The sequence below is a fragment of the Anser brachyrhynchus genome, assembly GCF_964034855.1.
Source record: "Anser brachyrhynchus genome assembly, chromosome: 4".
Lineage (NCBI taxonomy): Eukaryota > Metazoa > Chordata > Aves > Anseriformes > Anatidae > Anser > Anser brachyrhynchus.
Window position 1 is genome coordinate 36,264,252 of NC_137698.1, and position 25,400 is coordinate 36,289,651.

The 25,400-nt window shown below is 44.1% G+C and overlaps 1 protein-coding gene and 1 long non-coding RNA gene across 4 annotated transcripts in view; one reads left to right on the forward strand and one right to left on the reverse strand.

Moving 5' to 3' along the window:
- SMAD1 (SMAD family member 1) overlaps positions 1–25,400 on the reverse strand; it is a 103,703-nt gene that overhangs the window by 46,029 nt on the left and 32,274 nt on the right. Inside the window, exons 2-3 of one of the 3 annotated variants that reach the window (XM_080588676.1) lie at positions 15,971–16,062; positions 8,806–8,886 (exon numbers count right to left, since the gene is read on the reverse strand). The gene's annotated coding sequence lies outside the window, so the exon portion shown is untranslated. Of the gene's footprint in view, positions 1–1,270; positions 1,551–8,805; positions 8,887–15,970; positions 16,063–25,400 lie in introns of those variants that run through there. The other 2 variants (XM_080588671.1, XM_080588673.1) reach the window with 2 other exon arrangements.
- On the forward strand, positions 1,730–5,677 carry LOC308193723. Its single transcript, XR_013949875.1, has 2 exons — positions 1,730–2,162; positions 2,280–5,677. It is a non-coding gene; the product is annotated as an uncharacterized lncRNA (long non-coding RNA).

Consider the following 25,400-nt stretch of genomic DNA (forward strand, 5'->3'; position numbering starts at 1 on the left):
AAAAATAAAATGAACATTAATCAGTTGCAACTAACAAACTAATCTCCTGTAATTCAGCCGAGCAATTACAGACAATTAAAAGAAAAAAATAAAGTCAATGTTGACACCCCAAGTTCCCTCACATGATTTGCTCCTATTGTTTGACAGGACAAGGTGCAGACGGCCACAGGAGGACCAGCAGAATGTGCCACACGCCTGGGGAGAGAAGCAGTCTCTGTGGGCTGGGTTAGCTGCAGCTTTTAGTCTTATTCTCGAGTGCTGCTTAAAAACACGCAGAACTATTGGGGGAAAAAAAATGAATCAAAGTTTTCTCTTTTTGACTACTCTCCTCTGTGCAAAAGAGATGTGAGGTATGAGTTATGACACGTGTGAAGCAGAGCTATTCTCTCAACACATTAGTTTCGGGATGCGGTATCTTTAAGCGCTGACATCCATTAAACAATGCCATGTTTCACGGCAGCGATCTTTTCCATTTGCTTGTATCTGGAATACACATCTACTTGCACTCCTCCCCACCTCGATCCAACAATACCTCTCCTTCCCCAAATAAAGCCGATACCTTGTTTTACATGCAGCGAACACCATTTTTTTTCCTAAAATACACCAAAATAACAATTACAGCTTATTCTTAAAGATCATTTGTATACCGGAAAAGCAAAGTATAAGGTCAGACCCCATATCTTCTTCAGATTGATCTACTAACAAAAGAGCAAGCACAGCAGTCCTTCCTCAGTCACAACTCCCACTGACTTCAGTTGATAAAGAACAAAAATTAAAAAAAAATCAGGATTTGGCCCATTTTTTGAATGCATGACTGAGTGTTTCCACACCAGGACGTTTCCAGCAGCCTCAGGGAGCTGTATTCAGGATAAGAGGACTCGGCTGTACAGCCCGAGTACATGAAGAAACGAGACGGAGGAGGGGAAAATCTCGGGCATCCAAACACGGAGGAGGACAAAAAAAAAAAAAAAAAGTGAACTTTCCTTGACCTCCGAGCAGAGATTTTTCATTTTAAACGTTAATTAGAAAGAGGAAAAAAAAAAAAAAAAAGGAAGAAAAAGAGGGGAGGGGGCCGCGTGAAGAAAGGACGGCAGGGAAGAAGGACGGCGAGGCGGGCCAGCCGCGGTCCGTCCGAGCCCCAGGGCTTTTTCCCCGCAAAACACAAAGGCAGGAGCCTGCCCTGTCCCGAGGGGGACCGGGGATAGGGTCGGGGCCGGGGTTGGGGTCCCCTTCCCTCCCGTCCCTCCCAGCCCGCGGCGGCGGCACCTACCCAGAAACTTGGAGCCCGCGCCCCGGCGGGGAGGGCCGCCATCATGCCGGCGAGGAGAGGGCACCGAGCCGCTTCCCCGGGGCCTCGCCGCGGCCCCTCGCCCTGCCCGGGGACCCCCGCGGGGAGGAAGGACGGAGGACGAGGAGAGCGCAGCCGCCCGCTGAGGCTCGGGGCCGCCAAGTTGTTGGCGGCTGAGGAGAAGAAGGGGGCCGGGCCGGGTCGGGCCGGGCGGGGGCTCCCCGCTCGCTGCGCCGCCGCCGGGCAGCCCCGCGCTCGCCCTGCCTCCGCGCCGGGGCTGAGCCGGCCTGGCTGGCGTCAGGCGGTCGGAGCCGCCCAGCCTCCGCTCGGACGGACGGACAGATAGACGGACGGACGGACCGGCAAAAGGGATCCTCTCCCAGTGACCGCCCCCGGGCTGGGCCGGGCCGGCTCGGCCCCTCGCCCCGCGGGGCGGCCGGGAGCCCGCGGGCTGCGGCTGGGCTTCGAGGAGAAGGGCGAGCACCGGCAGGCTGGCAATTAGCTGGAGTAATTGGCAGCACGCTGCTTGCCCGAGGTTTCGGCCTGCCTCTGGTTCTCGCAAGGGATTCACTCCCTTAGCCCCTGCTCAGTCCGTGTTTAATGCTGAAGGTGAGTTAGCGACACCTTCCAGTAACACACCGCTTCACCCCGAGGTGCTGTACGTGGGGGCCTCATCCTGGCTCTGCGTGCTTTTGCAGTTACTCCTAACGTCTATGAGGAAACCCGTGAAGGTGCGTGAGGCTTCTTGTGTGATTAGGTGTAGGGGAACGAGGTCTCACCCCTGCGGCCCTCTGAAATGGAGCCAAACTCTGAATTAGCACGCATCTGCTCTGAAGTGAGTCCAGTTGAACATTTGGAGCCTGCTCGAGGAAAGGTGAGCTTCACTACCAACTGTGGCTATAGGAATCTGTACTCAGATGAGCACAGCACACGTATGAGTGAATTGAAACTTTTTTTTTTTTTTTTAACAAATACCTTGGCTTTCACCCAGCCGTCATTTCTGGAAGGAGATGCGAAGCATGAAGTGGAAGACTTTTCTACATGAAAAAAGATCACGCATGATACATCTGTACTGGCATAATCACATCTATACCTACACCAGTACGTTTTCGTGTGCATAGGAAGCCCTTTGTACGGCATTAACCTCATTTTAAAGCACAGCGAGACTGAGACCCTGCAGATTACAGGAACAACAGCAGTCCAGGCTTGGCACATCCATCCTCCCAGGTGTGTGAGGAGTCCAAAGAAACAGATTTGAAATGGCTTGCCCAAGGTCAGGAGGAGCACAATGTAACCGAGATATTATCAGTGTAATGAAGACATTTCCAAGCAATGCACAGAAGAAACAAGAGGCTGTTACTCTTTTTGTACTGAAATCAGGGCCAGGTGTCCAGGTGCAGCAGTAGTGACTGCCCCAAGAGCTTGGCAGCACCTCAGCGCTCCAGTTTCACACGGAGAAATACGTGGAGAAGGCCTGGGATGGGCAGCAGGCTCCGAGCATCTATTCAGTGCATGGTTCACACTAAGCAGATATGACAAGACGATAATTAGGGAAGCACTGCAGTTTGTCAGGTGTCTTGTTAGAACCGCATTTTTACCTCTTTTGTTGTTGTTAGGGTTGACTGGTTGGTTCACTTCGGTATGAGAGAATTAAATTATTTTCTGCTTAGACTGAGGCTTGGGGAGGATCGCATTAATATGCTCCTATACCTATAAAGGGCAACAAAATAGCCCAGTGTGGCCTTTTGCTGATGTTTAATAACCTGAACGGCTGTTCTGGACAGGGTTGGTCAGAGGGTTGGTCAGAGCTGGCTTGATCAGTTGTGAGAGAAGACCTGAGAATAAGCAGAAACAGCGTGCCATTCCTGGCAGGGCTGCCTTTGTACACAACCAAGTCAAAACTGCAAGTCTGCTGCCTGCTTTAAGACGTGCAACTCACAGGTGACTGTCCAAACCCCTTACTCTGTATGAGTAGTATCAACAAGTGTCTTTCTTACCTGGATTCTGCACATTCAGCACCTCCATCTCCATCAGCTACTTTTAATACGCCCTAATTAAACATCACTAGAATCTAACTAGCCTTTCTGAATAACATGAGGAAAATGGAAAGTAGAGACCGGAAGGGCACATATAGCCAGGAATACAGCTTGATGCTTCTCCTACAACAGTGATCCTCCTCTGCATTGGGCCGGATAATTGTGCTACCTGAAGATGTTACAGAGGACATTATTTCTTTTTTTCATATCCTACTGTGCAATGACATTAGTGTTCAGTCTGCTGCAAGAAAACATGACATGGGGCTAGGAGCAATGAAGGAGACGAACAGTTTTTTTTGGAAACAGTCTGACTTTTCATCAGATCAGGTGTAAAATCAAATGAAACCATCAGTTATAAGGCTCATAAGCCTGAACTTCAGTGGAATTGGGGCACTTATGCAGATAAACTTCTAATAAGATTTTCAAAGGCAACATTAGTCTCTTAGACACTTTTTAAAATCTCAGCAAGCACCTGCCTAATCAGCTTTAAAATATGCCTCTCAAAAACAGCTTATTAGAAGGCACAGTGCTAAGACACTCATTATATCACATATTTTTATTCTATTACATCACATAACAAATATTTAAGAAATACTATGATGACAACTGCTACCTCCACTATTAGCTTTCAATCATCCTCTAAAATCAGAGTTTATATGCAGATTATAATTTAGTATTTCTCGTTAACCTCAGCCAGGCAGCATATGTTTCATCTTGCTTATTCACAGGGGTTCCAGGGCTAGCGAGTGCCTTCTGGAGACAGTTTAGCACCAAACACAGTAACTTTGCTTCACCTTTATGTTCACCAGGTTTGTGCCAGAAACTAGAGCTTCGTGGCTAATTAAATTGTATCAAACATGTAACTTATTATTTACATTAAAATCACTAGAGTGATTTTCTTTTTAGCCATTACAGTGTTGCCCTAGCATGGGAAAATATGAGCAGTATTTTCTGAGAGGAGGGGAGTTCTGTCAGGAAGAATAATGGCTTTCTAAGGATACTTGATTTCATAATTTCCTTCTTTCCTGGGCTGGCTGGTAAAAACAATACTTATCAGCCTCTGTCCTCCACGGCTTTTCTTCTTTAAATAGGTGAGGTATTAAACAAGCCTCCCACCACAGCATTATTAAAAGTGGATATGCAGACTGTTCAGCAGTTACACAGATCAGTTTGGGAAAGATGCCTCAGGCAGAAGACAGCATGTGGGAGAAGGTAGGAAGTATTTTTAAGAGGTCATCATAACTGCAAACAGCTCAGTACAGTTTTCCAAACCCCTTTGGGTACAAGGCACTGGCTAGCCCTGGTAGCACAGAGTTGGCAGCTGATTCCCATTGCCGAGAAAGGTGCTTGGGTCCGAGCTGGGCCAGGGTATTTCATCCCTGCACAGCAGCAGGAGTGGTATGGTGCACATAGCGTGGATGAACTGTGGCCATCCATAGGCCAACTGAACGGGGCATCGGAATGATGGCAGCCGCTGAGCTGCTCACCTGACGTCCTGTCCCCATTAAAGAGGACACAGTGGCCCTCCTCTCCCCCCTTTTCCCCGCTGAGCGCTCTACTGGCACCTGCAGGCAGCTGGGGCAGGGGGAGAGAAGGAGCACGGTGCCTCAGCAGCTGTTCTGTGCCAGAGGTTGAGCTTACCACATCCTCGAGCATCAAGATTCAACTTCGCTTACCCTGAAGAGAAGCTTTGAGCTGGCACTGTGTAGGTTGCACACAAACCTAAAGGAAGTAAGCTATAAAGGCCTTGAAGATGGAAGTTCTGAGGGTTTTCTATATGCCTTCTTCAGTGTGTCCAGCCATCTACTAAAATGAACCCTTCATGAGTTTGTCCCTGTAGAGTCAAAAGTCTGCTTGGGACCTACCTTTGCTTCCTGACTCGCTCACATATGCAAATAAACAAAGAACTCATTTCACTCTAACTTAGAAGTTCTTCCTAAACTGCCTACCACAATTAAGTGGGATTTATATAGAATAAATGTGGAGCTGATAATTTCCAAGATTATTATATGTATTTTCCTCTGTTGCATTAAATAAAGCTTCTGCTGTAAATCTGTCTAAAAATGCCAGAGAAGTCTTTGATCAGATTGAGCAGTCATTCATCTTTTCCACCCTTGAGATGATGGGATTCAGACCAAAATTCATTACTTGCCTAAGATTAATGTAGCTGGCTAAAGCTGCCAAGATCCTTATTAAAAGTTATGAATCCAAAAGGTTTGGGCTGAGAAAAAGTACTAAGCAGGGCGCTCCCTTATCTCCTTTATTGGTGTTTTTCTCTGTAGGCTCTGATGTAAGGACTTTGCTCCAGCAATATTATGTTACTGGTGAAGAAGGGAGGAATATTGGGTTGCTCAGTTCTGCCAGCAAATCGCATACTGCCACCAAGCACAGTTCTGCTGCCTGCTCTGCTGCACCAGGATTGTGCTGTTCTAGAGAGGGAAATTTTCCCTTTGGGTCTTGCCTGGGGTTGTTTAGAAACTTTTGAAGGTAGATTCACTTGGTTGCACCGTATGACCGCTGCACTAAAAACTGGTGCTCTGCGAGCAGCTGTGTGTCACAGCTTGCTACACCATTGCCCATAGGCTAAAGCAGCTGTGGGCTGGGACTGGATCGTGGTGATGGATGAAGGCTTGGTGAACAGTGGTAACTCTCTGGAGACAGAGATCTATCTCCTTTATACCCAAAGAGGAGACAACTAAATTACACCATTGGAAGACTAACAAAATCACATATATTGCATCTAAATGCAGCCTTTTACTTCCATGTTTTGTTAATATTTTGTGACAAAATAATAAGCCCTTTCTATATAGAGATTAAAAACTTAAAAAGGTATTGTGCCTCATTTTCATTCCCCACATAAATGGTACTTAATATAAATCTTGAGGAATTCAGAAACCTCTTTTCAATTTTTCTGAACTGGGGCAAGTCTAACTCACATTGCCAGAGTTCAGTGTCACTTTTGGCTGCACAAGTCAGCAGTAAAACAGTCCCCCCCCTTCCTCCTGCACAACTGCTGCTCATCCCTAACCCCATGTCACCCACCCCCTTTGTGCTGGCACAATTGCTGGTGCAGCTGCAAACTGAACAGGCCTAGGGAACTGATCTGGCTGGGAAAAACAAATGTTTTTCCAAGGGCCCAAGTTCATTTTTAATTTGAATCAGTTCCCTGATTTGTTCACAGTGTGGTTGTCCAAAACCTTGTGCTGAGCCTGTACAGGGGCAGGGCCGAGGTGGAAGAAAGGGCAAAACTTATCTTTTTAATAGCGTTGTTGGCTTCAGCCAGTTTAAAGTGGCTATGAAACTGCGATAGACATAGCGAGCTTCTTTTTAAGCAATGAAAAATTCTTTCATTCTGAGCATGGCTGCAAACATGGTGTTAGAAGAACTATGACAAGCACAGGAGCTGGGCTCACTGCTGAATAAGAGAATGTGAAGAGAAAGAGTGATTGGACTGAGGAATTCAGTGAGTCGGTGTGAGTAAATTAGCATTTAATTAGTAATCCAAAGGCAATGAGTTCTTAGTGAGTTCTCAATAAATGATAGCCATGAGAATAAATGTACATGTATCAGTTTCTGTTTGCACTTTCAGGAGGAAATTAGCTTGTAAATTTCAAACATCCTGGCAGTCACACAAAGAGTTGGAAAGGTTGCCCGCATGTCAAGGGCACTGAGACCAATTTTAAATTCCATTCTTTTCTTGCTTGACCAAAAATAGCCAAATTTATGACAAACAAGTTGAGTAGATTTAAAAGCAACCCTCTCTAAACTTCATATATTATTGCACAAGTCACATCTATAAATCCTCACTACAAATAAAAATTGCAAAATTAAACAGTTAAAAGCTGTCACCAATCAAAATCAATGTTGTTGGTATTATCTTAATCAAGTATTCAGTTGAGTTGCATCCTGACACCTGTCTTTGATTGCATGCTCGTATACATTCTTTCCAAAAGACCCATCTCATTCAGTAAACGGAACTAATAGTGGTTTTCTCCCCCAGGTTCATGTTGCAGCTCACCATTATGAAAAGTGCATTTTCAATACTTAGTTGCAAAACTGAGACTTAGCTGGTGCTGGTTTACAGCTCATAGCTCATCTCTTGACACAAAACTCATCTCTTCTTTCCCTGAGAAATGTCATGACTCTTCCCAAGTGGACAGGAGCACTACAGCCTCTCAAAAAAGGTTCTCTTATTTTCAGCCCTGACAAATCAATTTATTACTCTTTATTTTTGTGTAATTTTATTATTTTTTTCTATATTTATTTAGTCTTTATTCATGACCGAATCATGTCATGCATACCCAGAGATTCTGCTGTTGTCAGAAGCATCAGAGAGAAGGGAAAGGACTACATGGCTTACTAACACTTAGGAAAGCTGTTTTGTACAAGTCCACAGTCAATGATTCTTTAAAACAGGGGAGGGGAAAAAAAAAAAAAAGAAAACTAAGGTACCCATATGTGCCTCTGCACACAATCAGGTATAAAGTAGTTTTCAGTGTAAAGCATTTTATCTGGATGCCGAAAAGTATCGCTTTTACAGACAAGGATCAAATATTCAGTATGGATATCACCACAGAAAGCCCCCAGATAGCTGCAAATAGCAAGAGACAGTGATACTGCCTTACTCCAGCTGAAAACCTGCAACCAGAAAGTGGCCTCACAGCCAATGCGCAGTTGGTCCAGCTTCTGCAAAGTCCAGTCGCACAGCACGTGACCCCTACAGCTCAGTTGCTCATGTTCCTAAGGCTTTCAGCACCTAGAAGATGGCACTGATAGGGAGTCTATAACCCTGATTAAGCAAAGCATACGCTTGTCAGAGAGTAACCAGATGGAGGAGTACAACAATTTATGGCCTGCAGTTAGACAGTCTTGCACTGTGATCTCATCAAATCTTGCACAAAATAGGTCAGGCTTGGTCAGTGTTCAGATAAGATACACACCAGGGAAAACACAGATAGTGAAAGAAACAGTTCAGGATTCAGATTTAGGATTCAGCTGAGAACTGCTAAGGCATTATCCCAATTTTAGGCTACACTCACAGATGTCTGAGGTAGCCCAGAGTGGTCCTGGTTTGTCATGTTTGAGAGGCATTGTATTGCTGGGACCATGTTTCTCATTTTTCAGATGAGAAATAAAATTACAGTCATGCCTTATGATTAATTAAATAAATCACTCTTGGTTTTGCTTGCAGACATGGCATTTTCAGAGGCAACGTAATAGAGTAAGGGAGCTCGTTCAGTTTCTGTGATCCTGGTATAACGTGCCAGCCCTCTCTTTTCAAAATCCCATTCTAAAGCCTTTCAATATTAGATCCAAAAGCAAGAAATTTGAATTGCTGTAAGACTGCAAGCATCATGAGAACTTTCTAACAATGTGTGCAAAAATTAAGCACATTACATAACCTATTCCTTTACAGAGACATTCCCTTTCCTTTACATTCATATTTCCCACCCATTCACACTACAAACTAGCAACTTTTACCTCAACAGATTTCCACAGATCCTGTTCTAATGTGCGTTCATCCCTAGGTTTGCTTGAAGCTCCTTGGTTCCAATTCTTTGCCTGCAAAACAGAGCATACATGTAGAATTTTACGTGTAACTATCATACACTAACAAAACATGCAAAGTTTCATCTTCAAATAACTAAAGACAGCAACAACCATGCTTCTTGGGGAATCAAGTAGTCAGAATATAATTAACCAAACTGAAATTTAGCTGGGACAACAAAATGACACCAGTGGCTCGTGAGTAAAATGCCCGTGAGGACTCTGGTAATTCCAAGAGGTCAGGGCTCCTATCACCTTCACAGTATGCTGCGCCCACAGAGGGATCACTGAGGCCCAAATGAATTTATAAACCTCCCATTCTCTCTATGTCTATTGCATTTGGCTGTATCAGTCTACAGAAGAATTAATTTCTGTATTTTTTTAGCCTGAAAAGCATTCACATATTTTGTGCTTTCTTTGTTTCGATTTTTGTTTTACCTTGCCTTGTGTTCATTCATCTTTGACAAAAGTGAATCAGAGAAGCAATGCCTGCCTTATCGTTGATTTGTGGTGTATAATCTTGTTAAATACAGATCACTGGTCTCCTCGTTACTACAGTGCCATTTATAACAGGCAATTATCCCTGCATGGTGCAGTTCTCGTGATCTAGTGATTGTAAATGCTTGTTATCAGTGCAGAGCCAGCTAAATGCTGTGTGTTTCTCTTTAAAGCTGATTTGATTTTCCAGTGCTGTCATCCTTGAAGTTCTTCCTAGTGCAGCTCAGTCTTCAATTTGCACACACCAAGCGAGGTCCTTTTGATGTGACATGCATGGGGCAGAACTGGCACAGTGCTCCCACCTGCTCCAGGCAAGGACTGCAGTACAGAAAGAAGAAAAGCAGCACATCTTCTCTGGGAAATCTCCAGCCATGGCGTTATATTGAAAGGAAGCCCTACTAAAGGAAGTGACCACATGCAAATGCCAAAATAAAGGGCAAGGGGGGTTGGGGTACAGTGGCATGGTCCACAAAAGGGAAGTGTACCAAAACACTCCAGTTGGTTTTAAAATTAGTTGGAGTAGATGCAAAGAAGCCTAAGTCTTAATGACCTCAGTTCCATAATATGCCACTAATTAGTTCTGTGATGAATAAATGGGAATAAAATAAGGAGTGACAAGCTAGGTCAGCCAGTGGTTTGCCAACCCTTGTCTTGTCTTTCCTACCTGGGCCTGTATGTGATGCTTTTTTAATTATCTATGCTATCTTTTCATAGTAATCAGGACTGGAATTGCATGTGTTACACACTGTACAAACGTACACAGAAATATTCCACTTGCTCTTTGATCCTGTAAAGCACAGTAAGAGCTGCTCCTCCCTGCTGATACCTGTGCAGGTCCTTCTGGCGGGCAAGCACATGCCTCCATTTTTTCTCTGCCAGCCACCTCTCTGCCTCCTGATGTCCTAACCCAGTAAGCCCCACATTTGTTTCTCCCCTGCCTCTTTCTGCAGCCTACATTGTGCCTATTCTGCTTCTGTGATTATTTTTCTCTTCTGTGTATTTGCTTCCCTGCTCTCACTCCTAACATTTTGTCCTTTCTTTCCTTCCTTCCCACATAATGAAGACCTCGTTCATTTTCTCATCATAACAAAGGAGTATCTTATTTACCTCATTACATTTTAGAAGTGTAAGAAACTCAAAACACAATGGCCTTGAGTTCCCTATTCCTCCATTGAACAAGGGAAATGTGACCTTAATCTATCAATACACTGCTTACGTGTTGGGTGTACCAGAGGACCCAAAATACCTGTTGGAGGATGGATGCCCTCTCTGTTCTGGTGGGTCTTACCAGAAACAGAAAACCATCAGTGTGCAGCACTAATGCTCAGGTCACAGGCCTTCCACACTACCAGGGAGAAGCAGAAGCAGCTGAAGGTAGCCCCAAGCCTGTTAGTAAACTGACTGCTCCTGAGCATAGCACTCTAGTCCCTTGTGTAACTTCAATAACATGCGTTATTGAGAGGTAAAGAACATTAGCCTCTGCAGTTTTTCTGGAAGTTAACTATTCCTTAGTTAATTATTCCCAAATGCCTCTCTCCTCCTTTAAATCCATCAGGTTTCCTCAGACCCCAAAGAAACTGTACTTTCTGGATTCCAAGGTATGTTATACATTTCTCTACACCCAGAGCAATGGCACAGACCCCCAGTTAAGCTTGACATACATCATAAGCAGCCACTCAGCACTGAGAAACCTCTCTGAAACGCTAGGGGTTTGCTGAGAAGCCTGTTGCAGTTGGTCCCACAGCACAGAACTACCCACAATTGTTTGGTGCTCTTCTTGCTACCATCTGCTATTCTTGTACATGTCCTGGATGGGAAGGGCTCCCTTCTCCTATTAAAACTCATCAGCCCAGTGGCTACCAAGAATGCAAATATAGCAAAAGGACTACTAGCACAGCAAGTTACTGCATCACTGGGATCTGGACAAGGTCAGATCAATGTCCTTGTGTTAACTAAAGGGATGGCCATGCTGTGCTAATGAGACCACTCCAGCAACCTGAATTATCAAGGTGTACAAGCCATCAAGAAGAAAGCACCCTGCAGGTACGCAGGTGTTGCTTATGCAGGGGTGGGGCAGAGAAATAACACTTCGGAAGGGAGGCCAAGGCTTTTAAAGAGACCGTGCTTTGCTCACCAGAAAAAAAATAAAAAGAAAAAAACTATTAAAGGCTTTTCCCTAAGTAGGAGTGCCATAGTTCTCTTTGCATCATTAGTCTGCCTTTCATTCATGATCAGTTCTTTAATTACCAGGCAGGCATCTGCCAAGCTGTGGGCAGCTGGGAGGACTTCAGCCTTGCTTTCCTCCCATCTCTGTTTGATTAGTGCTGTGTTCCCTCTTAGTCACGTTTTCTGAAAGGTTAGAACAAATGACAGCTTAATTCTCATCTGCTGGTCATGCCTACTTGGGCATACATACAGCAAACACCCCAACAACAGAGCTTTCTTCCTCTTTGCTGTAAGGAAAGCGGTGTTGGCCTTCTAGCCTTAGCAGGCATGAAAGTAGGCACAGTTACACGCCGTTACCAGCAGGTCTTGTGAACCCAGAGCCTTGCTTTCAGCAAGGCAGACATGATAAAATCTTTCCTCTTTCTTCAACAACAAGACTAATAAATGTAGAAATTCCCTTCTCCTCTCTCCTGTTGCCAGTACCTGTCTTATCTCCGGTTCTTCCTTAGACACAACTTCAAACATGAAAGACATGTCTATACTGTGAACAGGCAACCTTAATTCTGGCAGGAGATCCCTGGCACATGGCAGCTCAGCTTCAGCTGAAGCTGAAGGCTTTGCTCCTACAAAACGCCTGCTCCTGACTCCCTGCCGGCCTGGGGCTGCTTTGCTCTGCCTTGTGAAGGCAGCTGCGGCTCCACTTCAGGCTTCTTGCCGCAGCAGGTGCACGACCAACAGCACGTGGCAAGCATTTGTGAAATGGGCCAGCCACTAAACACTGCACCCAGCCAGTACAGGAGACCGTCCTGAAGCCTGCCTGGAATCTTGGCAGCATTTCCCAGAGATCAGCTGCAAATTACTAGAGATGGGTACTGCATGCACGCTGTAGGCAATAAATAAGAGTGATTTTAAGGGATGGTGTACATCGACAAAGTAACACCTCTAAGAATAGAATATAATCACAGGCATAAGCAATAGAGACCAGTAAAATTGAGGCGGACCTAGGGAGTGTCTTGCAAGTATATGTAGTTGCATTACTTTAACCAACAAAATCCAAAGAATGCAAAGGGCTACCACTATACTAAAACCACTGAGATAACTTGCTATTTTATTGTTTCCAAAGATCACAATACCTATACCCAATCTCGAGCCCCCAGAACACTCCCAAACATTTCAGCCGCATACCACAGTGAGATATGGGCATTCATCAGGCTCCCACTTCATCTGCCACTACGGGGGAAGAAACACTGGTGCATTTGCTGAGGGGCAACCACAGCATGCTTTGGCCAGGCCCCTGGTCTAGAGGACTGGGAGACCATGAGCACGCTTGTCACTCAAGCCATTTTTACTGACCTTACTTTAGCGACTCTTACTTCCTATCTGCTCCATCCCACGGGACAGCTTTCTATCAAGGGAAAGAAGTTAAACCAACCAAAGCTGGTGTTTCCTGAGACCTAACTCTAATTCAGTGGGAATCAATAGGAATTGTTCCAGTGACTTTTACAGAGATCAGATCCTTTGCAAGTGATGGATATATCCATTTTAGAGCCACACTTTTTTTTTTTCCTTTTTTAATACTTTAGAGCTTTCTCGGGGTGAATTTTTTTATTTCAAAAAAAGTAAATACTTTGGTTTTGTGTTGACGATACAAAGCAAAATAACCAAAGTCCCTGAATTAATAAAAGATAACAGCCTACTCATATTTTGGCCCCAAAATCTGAATTTTGCAAAATCAAGCTTTTTTTTTTTTTTTCCTGAGACCAAATGTTTTTCCTATGATTATTTATTTATTTATTTCCAGTGCAAGTGGTTATTAGGAAAAAAAATCTGGTTGCATTGCCTAATATGCAAACACTGAACCCTTGTATGTGTGGAGGAAAACCTGCAGGCAACAGTGGTAAGTAGCGGAAACAAAATAGCTATATCCCAAACCAGGCACAAACACCACAGTACTGTGTTGTGAAACAAGTCACGATCATGGGCCAATACCGAGATTTCTCAGTGAGGGACACAGTATTTCTGCACCGTGTAAAGGAAGAGCTAGGACATATTTTACACACGTGTAAGCATTTCCATGTTTTACCTGCCCACATTCTTAAACCAGCAGGTTATGTGTCAGTTCTGGCATGGAGATCCTCTCAGTAGGATGATATATGCTTTATATCCACTGCATTTTCAGCAGAGCTTTCTATTTTTTGCTATGTTTCTGCCTGCTTTCTAAGCAGAGCTGGCTCATACCTTGTAGTGCAGCAAAAGCAACAGTACTATTGCTTCTTATTCGTGGGTGCCTTCGCATGGAACAACAGCAGCAACAAAAAATCAGTACTCTAACCAGAGAATTGTCTTGAGATACCTAGCTGGAAAATGCTGAGGCTTCGGCATACCTCTAAAAACCCTCTCCTCTTCAACAGTATTTACTCAGGGCTGTGAGTAAGATGCCTACCCTCAACTCACACTAACTGGAGTCCCCCTGAATAGGCATGACTATTTCTTAGTGGGAAGCTGAGGAAGAGATGCCACTGTTGCTGCTCTCCTCATCGTCTGCAATCTCTCTGCTGGCTCAAGGTCTGACATCGGATGCAGCTCCAAGTTGTCTTTTACCCCCTCCCAGCTGCAGCAGAGGAGCTGCCTGACTGCAAGGGAGAGGCCCAGGCACAGTCAAAAGGGAGCACGGCTGTGCTGTACCGTGCTTTGGGGCTCCATTGGATGAAGTGAGGCCCAGCTTCTGTACGCTGCTTCCAGGTTTATGCTTTTAGAAAGAAGTCTGCCCAAGCCCTGCTTTAGTCACCTCTGCATTATTTAGATACAGCCCAGAATGGTTATTAGAGAGAGGAAGATGTCTAACCTCACTGATCATGTAACATCAGAAGTAGCTTGACTATATAAAACAATATTAATACAGGAAACCACAGGTAATAACAAAAGTGGATGACCTACTTCTAAGTTCTTTTAAATTTCTCTTGTTGCATGATATTAAACTTGCAGCATGACATTAAAAGTTGTAAAATAGGGTTTAGCCCTGAACAAACACTCCTTACTTTACTAAATAAGTAAATAAATACTGAATAAGCACGCAAGAAATAAATTTTTCTCAAGGCACAATTCATTTCTACAAAATAATACCATGGAGAGCTGTAGCATTATTACCAGCCTGCTTCAGTAGGTTATGGCATTTCTTTTGCAATTCTTCTCTGAACCCAAAACAACTCCTGTCTGCATGAAACCCTCCTGCTCTACTCCAAGGGTCAATAAGATCATTTGCTGGGATACTACCCCTACAGTGACACGTTCATTTGGCATTCATAAATGTGTTTGTAGGGCAAGCTTTCTTGGGTATATCTATAGAAAATATTTTGTGCAGGTGACTATTTGTTCCAACTCGTGCTCCAAGCTGACCTGAAGTCTTGCTGCTTCATTGTCATGGCGCTGAGCTGAACCTAGTAAGAACTGCTGAAAGGCTTAGAACCGGTGCCAGGTTAGCATAGCTCTATAACTTTGCTGGCTAGTTCATAGCAAAAAGGCACACGGCCACAATGTATCATCCCATCTTTGAAGCCTTCCCATCAGAGGCCAGCTATTTGTTCTTCATCGTCATCCACAGATGTTTGAAAAAAGTGGAAAGACTCCTATGAAACTCAGAGGGATGCCAGAAGAGGCCTTAAGGCTTCTCAGTGACCTTTGCTAACCTAGAATCTCTTAAAATATACTTCAAAAAAATTAAAACTAATATTCTCCTTTATGGGAAAGGCAGTTGTCCAAGCTAAATGAGGTCAGTTTATAGTTTAAAAATAGCTTCTTAAACTGCATGGCTAACCAATCTACCTCAAATTTTAAAGCATTAGGCAACCATGTTACCCCAAAGTGAATGACCACTAGCTAATTCCAATCAACTATAAAGCAGCACTGTATTTTACACTATCTGTTTATATTATACAGAGTTGAATTTGTGGTTCTGCCAAACCTGGGGTCAAAGCAGAGTAGGAATTTGGTAAGAGTTTCAAACAGATCAAAGAGAAGAAAAAATACATGAAAATTCAGAGTTTGGCCAGTGACAAAAGCAAACTAGATTTTTTTTTTTCTTAACAGAAAAGATTGTGTTGTCCTTATGAGCAGAAATAACAAGATGAAGGTAGAGAAAAAACTTTTTCCAAATTGTCACAGATGTAAGATATTGTCAAGCCTTGACATTTTGCTGTCTCTAGACTTTTTTTTAACCTACTGCTGCTTTTGTCTGTGCATTAAGTCTATTCCTCTCACCCAGGAAAAGCAAATACTGGGCTCTGAATGCTTTACAGCTTCATGCTAGAAGAGGCCACAGATGGGGAAGCAGTTTGATCAATGTGGGAGGGATCAGCCCAAAATAACAGTAAGATATATTATACCATCAAAAAATGGCATGTCTGGAAGAAAGTTTTGAGCATAAATTAATACTGACCTTAGCCAGAATAACTTGCTCTCTTCAACATCTGCAGCTGTGTAGTTACTAGGGAGTTATCTGGCTTCATGTGCTTGTTTCACATCTGTCAACTAAATCAGAGATATAAATATAAAAATCTAGCACAAAGGGACAGAATATGTATTTGTGACACTCCCTGAAGGACTTGGGGTCTTTAAGCTAACAAAGATACTACCAAGGGACACAGGTATAATACTGTGACAGGTATAATATTGGTCCAATATTGTGCCTGCTCCATTGTGTCATCAAAAAACTGCATCTATTTCCCTCTGATGAGCTCTGAAACTTCCAAACATGGGTAACCAGAACTACAGTATATGAGACAATATGTTTGGCATAGATCTATGAAACTTCATACTTCTGAGATGAGCAAAATGATTTTTTTTATATATTAATTGCTTTACAACACCACATGTGAGCAAAAGCAACAGAGTGGGAGCAGACTGTGAGAGGACAGAGAGACTCTGACAGTTTAGCTCATACAACATTTTCACGATTCTTCATTATTTTCAACACGAGCAACTTCCGAAGACTAAACTGTGAAGCCTTAATAGAAGTACGCATGACAGAGTTATTCAACAGGAGTAACAACATTTTTCAGCATGTAGCATGCAAGCTAGTGAAATGAGTGGTATGTTGTATTCCCCCTGCCTGCACCATCTCAGGTTGTGTTGTGGTCCAGTCTAAATGACAAGGTGATGAAATTGCATAGGTGTAACATACCCTTATTTCAGCAGCACGCATGACAGAAAGTACTAAAATCCCTAAAGTATAACAGTCTTGAATAATACAGTTCTAAATCTTCAAGTGTCAGTGGGATATTGGTAAGTTACTGCCCCATGCTTACAGAATATGCGAGTTTTTCTTAAGTTATATTCTGAGCTTGTATATAAAAGAAACTCAAGCAAACAAAAATGCAATAGCCTTTGCCCACATTTTAAACTGTTGAACTTTTAATTCATAACAATTTTGCATTCTTTTATGTCTCTATAGTATCAAACTAGGTTTTACATTAAAAAAAAAAAAAAGTGACGTTCCAAATGGGAAACACAGACTGATGCAATTTTAATGTACTAAAAGATTTAAGGACGAAGAGCCATAAATATGTGACCAAAAGTCAAACAACCACATATGCATGCAGGCATAAAACAAACAAAAAAAGTCAACTTTGGTGTGTAGTCATTAGGCAAGGGGATGAAATTCCACATGATTCCCTCTGCATAGTCACCAACATGACTTATACCTTACAGCAAGCAAATAACATTTTCATACATGAAGAAGAGTGGAGAAGGGGACTGCAGAAACCAGCTAAACAAGAATAGGGGTGACAGGTGTGAATGGTAATCGAGGTACTCCTCATGTGGCAGAAAACTATTTTCTGTTGCATTTGTTTTCTGCTGGATTAGCATGAAGAAACAGCTGGGGCAAACGTCAGCACTAGTGCAAGAGAGAAGGGCTGCAGTGGTAAGACTGGATTAAACATCCACGAAGCCACTGGTTTGGAGACGGTCTGATCAGCAGGAAAGCCTCCCCTCAGAAATTTGGGTGGTCTCGGCCATGTGTCAAGCATGCAGGTCCACAGTGACCTGGCGGAGCTCAGGAGGAACTTGCTCAGCCCAAGCAGACAGCCCAAGGGCGCTGCAGAATACAGAGAGGCGAGCCTGCTGCTGCTGAGGACACACAGAACTTCAGCCAGGGCCAGAGCATGCCGCAGGGCAGCGAAAGAGTCAGGAACCGCAGTGGTGCAAATAGGAACTCGCTCGCCACAACATCCCAGAGCCTTGCTTGGCAAGCAGCGCTCAGCATTGCTCCGCCGGCATGACCTTCCAAAAATAAGGCTGTTAACGTACAAAAAGGCCAGCGTACAGAGCTGATGCCCTCAGTGCTGCAGAGGACAGGGAGTGGAAGTGCTTGGCAGCAGACAATATGGCACAGCTAAATTCTCCAGAGCACACAGAGGCTGAAGTCATCTAACAGCTTTGCTGAAGGAAACCAGTAAGCTGTTCTGACTGGGAATATATTTTCTAATTAGCTCGAATACCACACAGTATTATTTTCATCTTTATTAGTAGTAATGTGACGATACTAGCTTGCCACTTGATATTTCTTTCTCTAGTGAGAAAAGTACTTCTTGTCTTGTTTTTATAACAGAGTGGGCCTTGCCCAAAGACAACCTGTTCCTAAAAGCTTTTTATAGCACACTAAAAACCTATGTACAGGGCCAGCCTGGCTTAGGCTGATGTCAAGGATGAGGTCTTTAGGCAGAACAAATACTTAGGATTTGGGCTTACTCGTCTCCAATTTGGATGGACTTAAATTCTTGCATCTCATTGGGGTGATAGCCGCAGCTCTGACTCTCATAAAATAAATCTTTGAATTCCTGTGAACTCACCTAGTCTGTGAGTCCAAGCGTTAATTTGAAAGCACACAAATTCAATTAATATAGCAGTTCATTTAGAGCAGAGGAAGGTGGTAATGTGAATATTGCAGAAAATAAATACAAATCTAAAGTGAATTTAAATTTTAAATGAATTTTCTTCATCCTTTTTCCTGACCCTTCTTTTTTGTTTCCTCCCAAGAACGCTGAAGCTGTTCTTGCATACAGACAACAAATGTCAGTGTCCTGCCAGAAGAGCAGCAGAAGCTGAAATTATTTTCACATCCAAGCATAGGTATGACAGAAAAAAAATATCTGCACATTAAAACAGTGCCATTAAAACCTGGCCAATAGCAACCAACTAAACATTTGTATAAAACAGATATCAAAGGGCATTATAAATGTGCATAAAATGTAATTTTCAGTGTCAGAGGAAATAAACCAACAAAACAGAACCAGAAGAAGGTTACAGTAATTGGTTTCATTTTTATTGTGAACTTTTCACCAAATTGCAGCATAGAGGTTGTAATGTGGCAAAGTGAGGGCTTTTTTTTCTAACAACAAATAGAAGAGTAGTTAACCTAAATGTCTGTAAATAAGGCTGTAGCTGGTGTGAGGTCTCCCTAAACACAGCACGTGGTGGCAGGCTTAGTGTACTGCTGCTTCTGCTCTCACCCTCCATGTCACCACTCATTCTTTCTGCTGTGGCCCACCAGAATGTCCCCTCGGGTCACAGCTACACAGAGGTTTCTTTCAGGGCCCTGGATTTCACCCCTTTCCTCTTTCCAACCCCGCTACCTTGTTCTTGGCCTCCACTGCCTCCTCAGTCATGCAATGACATCACTTTGTGGGGTAGCTTTTTGGAGTTATTTTTAAGAAAGTGTGATTGTGCACTCAGCTCTCCAGCCAATGCATGGGCTACATGAACATCATCAGTCCAGATTTTCTATTTTTCCTCTGCAATCCTTAGCCTCGTGTAATCTAAACTTCAAGATTTTAAGCTTCAGCTGTTGCAGCCAACATTAAAACACATCCAACAACCTCTTAATATCTACAAAGTTCTTTCAAGTAAATCCAGCATTTCTTGAGAAGTTAAAGCTGTTTGTTTTGCGATGATTTGGAACTGAAAACAGACAGCCTGGGTAACTGGAATTTAAAAATGCAAAATCTACAGTGAATCCAGTTTAGTTTTTGGCATAGTATTGTGTTTGTCTCGGCAGTAATAACAGTTATTATGTTTTAAAACATATCTAGCAACCAAACAGGTTAGATGTATTTCAAAAAGCCAAACACGGTGTATTTTTTTTTTCTTGCTTGACAAGGTGATTCATTTACACGCTCCTTACTAAATCACAGAGTGATTTTATTTGGAGGAGAAATCTGGGATCTCCCAGGATGGATAACTGGGTCAAGTTACCCTTTGGAAGAAGTCAGTGAACAAAACGTGAAACACTCCTCTTTCCCCTCTGAGCGTCATGCAAATACACTCTGGAAACTCGGTACTTCTCATTTTCTAGGGTTCAACCACAGCACCAGGCCTCCAGGCGTGTACTTTCACTAATACCTTATTGCAGTCACTGCCACTGGAAAAAAAACACAGCCAGTCTTCCCCTCTGCTCCCATACCCTGCTCCTTCCTGCCCCCTTACCACTCGTCTCTAAAGCTGACCCTGGTTAAAGCTAAACAGAGTTTTTGTTCCTTGGGCTTCAGCTCCCCAGACAGCTCATCAGCCGGCTGTGCAAGTGCTGGCACTGGCACAAGGAGGGAGGTGGTGGGGAAACAAAAAACAAGAGCCAGGTGGGTCTGCAGCAGGGCTAGCTCTGGGTGCAGCTAAAAGATGCAGCCAAGCTAAAGGCTTCCTGCTGCCAAAAAAACATCAGTCCCACACCTTCCTCCCCTCTTCTCTGGACCTGCCTGCAGACGAAGAGCCAGGACTTTCTTCCTTGTGCCCAAGCAACCTTGCAGCTCAGCCCTTGAAACCACTGGGCAACTGTTTTCGCATTTTGACTGCATGGGAGCTGAGATGGCTTGCCGAAGGATCAGAGGAATAGCACAGCCAGTGCAGGAGGAGTACAAGGAGTGCACGGCCAGCAGCAGGGAGGCAGGTCTGGGGGACACACGGAGGAGCCAGCCCCTTTGAGCAGCAGTGACCTGTTAGTTAGGCTCAGCTGGATCACCTAACTGCACCCTTGCACTGTTTTGGCAGCAGTGCCGGCTTATGTCAGCTGAAAGTGTTGTGAAACTACATCCTATGTCTCATCTCAGCCACGTAGGTAAGCAAGGCTTCAGTAAGCAATTCGCACAGCTGCAGTTAAGAATATGCTGATATACATTTTGCATTAAAGCTCCGGAGCCACATATAATTTCTCATATATCTCAGGAGCCAAGTATAATTTCACAGGAAGCCCAGCAAATGGCCTTCAGAGAGGCTCACTGATTTGCATCTCAGAAATGTACACCATTACGCCAGCAGTACTCCTCTCCTGAATGATAGCTCGAAGCGCTTCTTACTGATTTAAATTTTGAACTAGTTTGTTTTGATTCAAAACATTATTACACCTACAGCTTCATTTGTGTTGAATTACTGACCAAGGCTTCACATAAATTAACTTCATCAGCTCGCCAGAGGTCTGAGGCTGTGGCTCCCTGTGCAGATGTTGCCAGCTGCTAGAGCTCCCAGCATCTCCTTTCTGTTTGTCCTGACCTCGTGCTGAGGCATCACGTCCCTTCGGTTTTGCCAGTTCACGGGGCTACACTGCAACGTAGATAACTGGATTCAGACACAGTAAAAATATTCCAGCTGCCCCCTTTTATTTTGGGGGAGCTAATGGCCTGCATTGTGCCATAAAATGGGCAGCTTGATGTCAGAGTTTGTAACAGTGTCTAAATAACAGAAATTCTCCATCCATCCTGTTATTTATGCAGACATTTCGTATTTTTCAACAAACCAAGGTTTAAAACATGCCCAGACTCAGCCAAACAGTCACAAAACAATCAATGGCACCCGAATCAGGTGTGACCACCTTAAGACGACCATCCAGCATGGAAAAGAAAAGCCGCTGAGCAAGAGCAAAGCACCCTCTAGACTACCAACAGGCATAACAGGCTGTCCTGGGTGCCCCAGGCACTATTGGCTTTGGCAGAGCAGCCCGTGCCACATCCAAACCAGTTAAACTGGCTTCAGAAGTACCGCAGGAGCCCACGGGCAGGTGGCTGTTCCTTTGACTGGGATGGGTACAGGAGCTGCAAACAGTGTCAGAGGTCCTTTCCCAGTACTGCTGTCTTCTGGGCCAGGGTCGCTGGGCTGACAAGTGCAACTGGAAAGTATGTGAGCTGTGTAGAAGTCACATCCAAATAGCAGGTCTCGTGTGAAATCTGCAGAGTGGCAGATAGCCATAGCACTGATTTGCACATAGCAAGTGTGATGGTGTGCTCCGGCAATGAGTTGGCCAACAGTGTTTTGAAAGTGAACGTTAGGTGAAGGGACTGCAGTTATTTCACAAACTGTTGCTGCCCTTGTTATGTCTGTGATCATCTTGGTGATGATGAAATAGGGTTCCTAGTCTGATAAGGAAGAGGTGAGGCACATAATTAACCAACCAAGTAGCTGGGAGCAAGTCCTGGAGCGCTTGTGTAATGGTTCCTTGGGTGGACTGTACTCATTCGGACAGGAGAGACAAGGCTTTTTATTAAACGCACACTAAGGATAATTTACATGTCAACCCCATTAACTATTTCAGCAGTAGGGAGGAGATAAAGTCATGGATCTGTTCAATCATCTCTGAGCAATGTCTCATTTTTTCTGTGTCTCCCAAGAAACTCAACTCCCTGGGGCAACTCAAAACATCTTCAAGACAAACCAAGACACCTAGGCCAGCAATACAACCTTCTGCCTTTTCATGACCTATATGAGCAGGACTTATTTTGTGAGCAGAACTTGAAAGAGAAGGGTCAACCTCTCTCTGGCCTCCACTGCTGTCAGAATAGCTTTGCTTTGTTAGACCTTCCAAAAAATGTTCAACACCCTCGTGGAAATGAAGTCACACAAGACGGGGACAGAGGATCTAGCAGCTCACAGCTCACCATGGCTGCTCATCTAGTCTCCTTGCTCTTCTCCCAGCAGGGTGATTGCACTGTTTCTGTCCTCAGAGCTTGTCAGACCTGTTTTCTGAGTCAGTTCAAATAGCTAATCTAGTAGAAAACTGATCCAGGAAAAAAAAATAATAAAAAAGTGGTGTCTAGTCTTTTATTGGGCAAGTGATCTGAACAAACAGAGTAAGAGCATACAGCATATATTGGAAATGATTCAAAGTTTGAGGCAGAATAGATGGCTGAGACAGTGATGGAAGTAGAGAGTTTTCTATAACCAGCTCTCGACTACACAGAGCTCAGTAAGATTCAAGATCCCCCCTTTCCTTTACATCCTCTGCCCCAAACTAGTCCACTTTTGCCTTCACTGTGATAATACAGGGGTGAATTTATTACCTGCTGGGCTGTGAACTCTAACACGGTCTAAATTTCTCATACTGACAAGGCAAACTTGAGTAGCATGTTCATGGTATTAGATAAGCACATTTCACAGAAATGATCTTTTATCCGAGCATATCTAAAGAACAAGAGATTCCACAGGCTCAAATACCAATTTTACCAAGAAACCTGATAATCCAGTGAATGATGCTTTTGCATTTTCATCTTAGAAATAGACACAGTCAATGGGGAAACAGTGTTAGCAAGAGATTAGTGATTGTGAGAAAAGCAATTTGCAAATTCAAAAGAAACTGATGTCAGTAAGAAGGAGTGATTTTGAGGAACCTGCAAATAATCTAATCTAGCTACTAGTGAAGAGTAGTTTAGGATCTTAAATCACAGAGATTTCAGATTGATAGAGCTATGTGGACTTAGCAGAAAAGTTGGCATAAAGCATTTCTCTGCTCCTGCCACTGGCTGTTACTCCCACAGCATAGTAGCCCACTGAGGCAGGTGAACCACTTGATCTATTTTAAATAGCACAGATGCAGGTCTTGTGGGGTATTCTAAAAAGCTGCATTTGTTCACTGATTTGCCTTACAAGAAAGGGAGTGTATTTCCCAACTACTTTCTATCACACAGAGGCACGACCTTGCAATAAGACAAAGTCCTTGCTGTCTTTGGACGGAGGTCACACTGGTGCATTGCTTACATAAAAGGTTTTATTGCAAATTAATTTAAGATGAGCAAACATCATTTCTGGGGCAACAAAGGCATGGAAAATTGCTTCTCACATTCCTAGCTAGCCAGAAAATTGTTCCACTTCTTCCAGTTAAGCTAGCTACTGGTCAGTGATTTCTTCACCTCCAGCCTTGCTTCCCAAAACAGTCTTCACCTGTTGCTGAAAGGAGAGGACAAGAGGAGTTCCAGGCTGATATAACCTTTAGATGACTATCAGTTCAGTTTTGGAAAGTTTTCCATCTCCTGTTTGTTCTTTAAAAATATTGTCCACATTTTCAGCATGTTTCTTTGTTCTGTTCCTGTTTATTTGTAGCTCCGCTTCCTTGCCTGCCCTAGCAAAGGTCTCCCAGTTTTCTAAGTGAAACAGCACACACTTTCTCTTCTCCCTGCCCCAAGTCTTTGCATGTAAATGTGTACAGCAAAGTACGTGCAGGCTCCATCCAGGCAAAGCTCTTCAATCCCTACTCCCCATGTTGCAGCAGGGGCCCCTTGCACCTCCAGCAGGTTCTCTGCACTCCGCAGAGCCTCATCAAAGCGCTGCCTCCGGGGCCTTCCCCTCATTTCCCTAATACCTGCATCTTCTGCTTGCAAAGACACCTCCTGAGACAACTGCCTCTTGCCCTACAGCCTTGCTCTTCACAGCTCCGTTGCACAGCTGCCTTGCCCAAACTGGCGGGCCGGGGCTCTTGCAAGAAGAGGAAGCACCGCTGGGCCTCGAGCACGGCGGCAGCTTGGCTTACCCTGGGCCAGGAGAGGGAAGAGCATGGAGCAGGAGGAAGCAGTTTCCTCCCAGTCCATTGGCACCGCTGTGGGGACAGAACGTGGCTTGGCCCCAGCTGCAGCCCTTATCCCCGTTTGTCTCCTTTCCAGCCATCCTGAGGAGGCTGGCAGGAACGTGACACTATTCACAAAACTGCCAGAAGCAAGGAAAATCTGGAGTAGGGCGAAGAGGGGCCAGAGGAAGAGTGAGAGAAAATAAGGAGGGAAAAGACAAAGGCTGAAGAGAACATTTGTGACCTTCCTCCATCCTCATCCAGGCAAGCCTCTCCCGCCTACCCCCATCCAATGTGGGCGCCTGCTGTCATCACAGGCAGAGTAGCAACAGAGCTTTGCACTTAGCATTTTAACATCACGTTTGATCCCTCATCACCATTTGCTCCATCTCTAGTCACCTGAAAGCAAGGACTTTTTCTATGACCAAAAGTAAATTTCAACTTACTGTGCCGTCTACTGTCCTACACTCTCCCCAGCCAGCTGCCCTTCCCTCTGCTCCACTTCCCCTTTCTCCCCTCCTGGGACAGGCATATTATTTCCTCTCCCTCTTTAAAGCTTCTTCAAATATTGGGCTGACATCCCTGGGGAGGTGATACCCTGACCCAACAAAAGTGGAAGACTGAAATGCACATAAGATCAGTGCCCTCCTTGGCATATGCAGCGTTGTCCTTAGCGAGACAGTGTCCCGGGGCTTAAAAGCTGTCTATGAGATTTGTATCGCTTTGCCATAATCCTTTTGTTCTTGTTGTCAGAGGAATATCCTGTAAACAGGGCTGCAGTCAGTATCAGAAGACTGAAGCAGGAATATTACTTTCAGTTCCTACAGAGTTTTTACTAAGTTAGCAAAATAACTCCATTTTAGTTACGTCAAATGGAAATCATCCACCTGAAAAAGGCAATTGCTTCTGAAAACTTAGTGACTCTTTCATTTTAACACAAAATGCTACCCACTGAACACATCTTTGGTGCCAACCCACTAAATTCAAGGCAGTCAGACCCCAATATTTCTCTGAAGGTTGGAGGAGAGACGTTACCACAAGATTTGAGGCA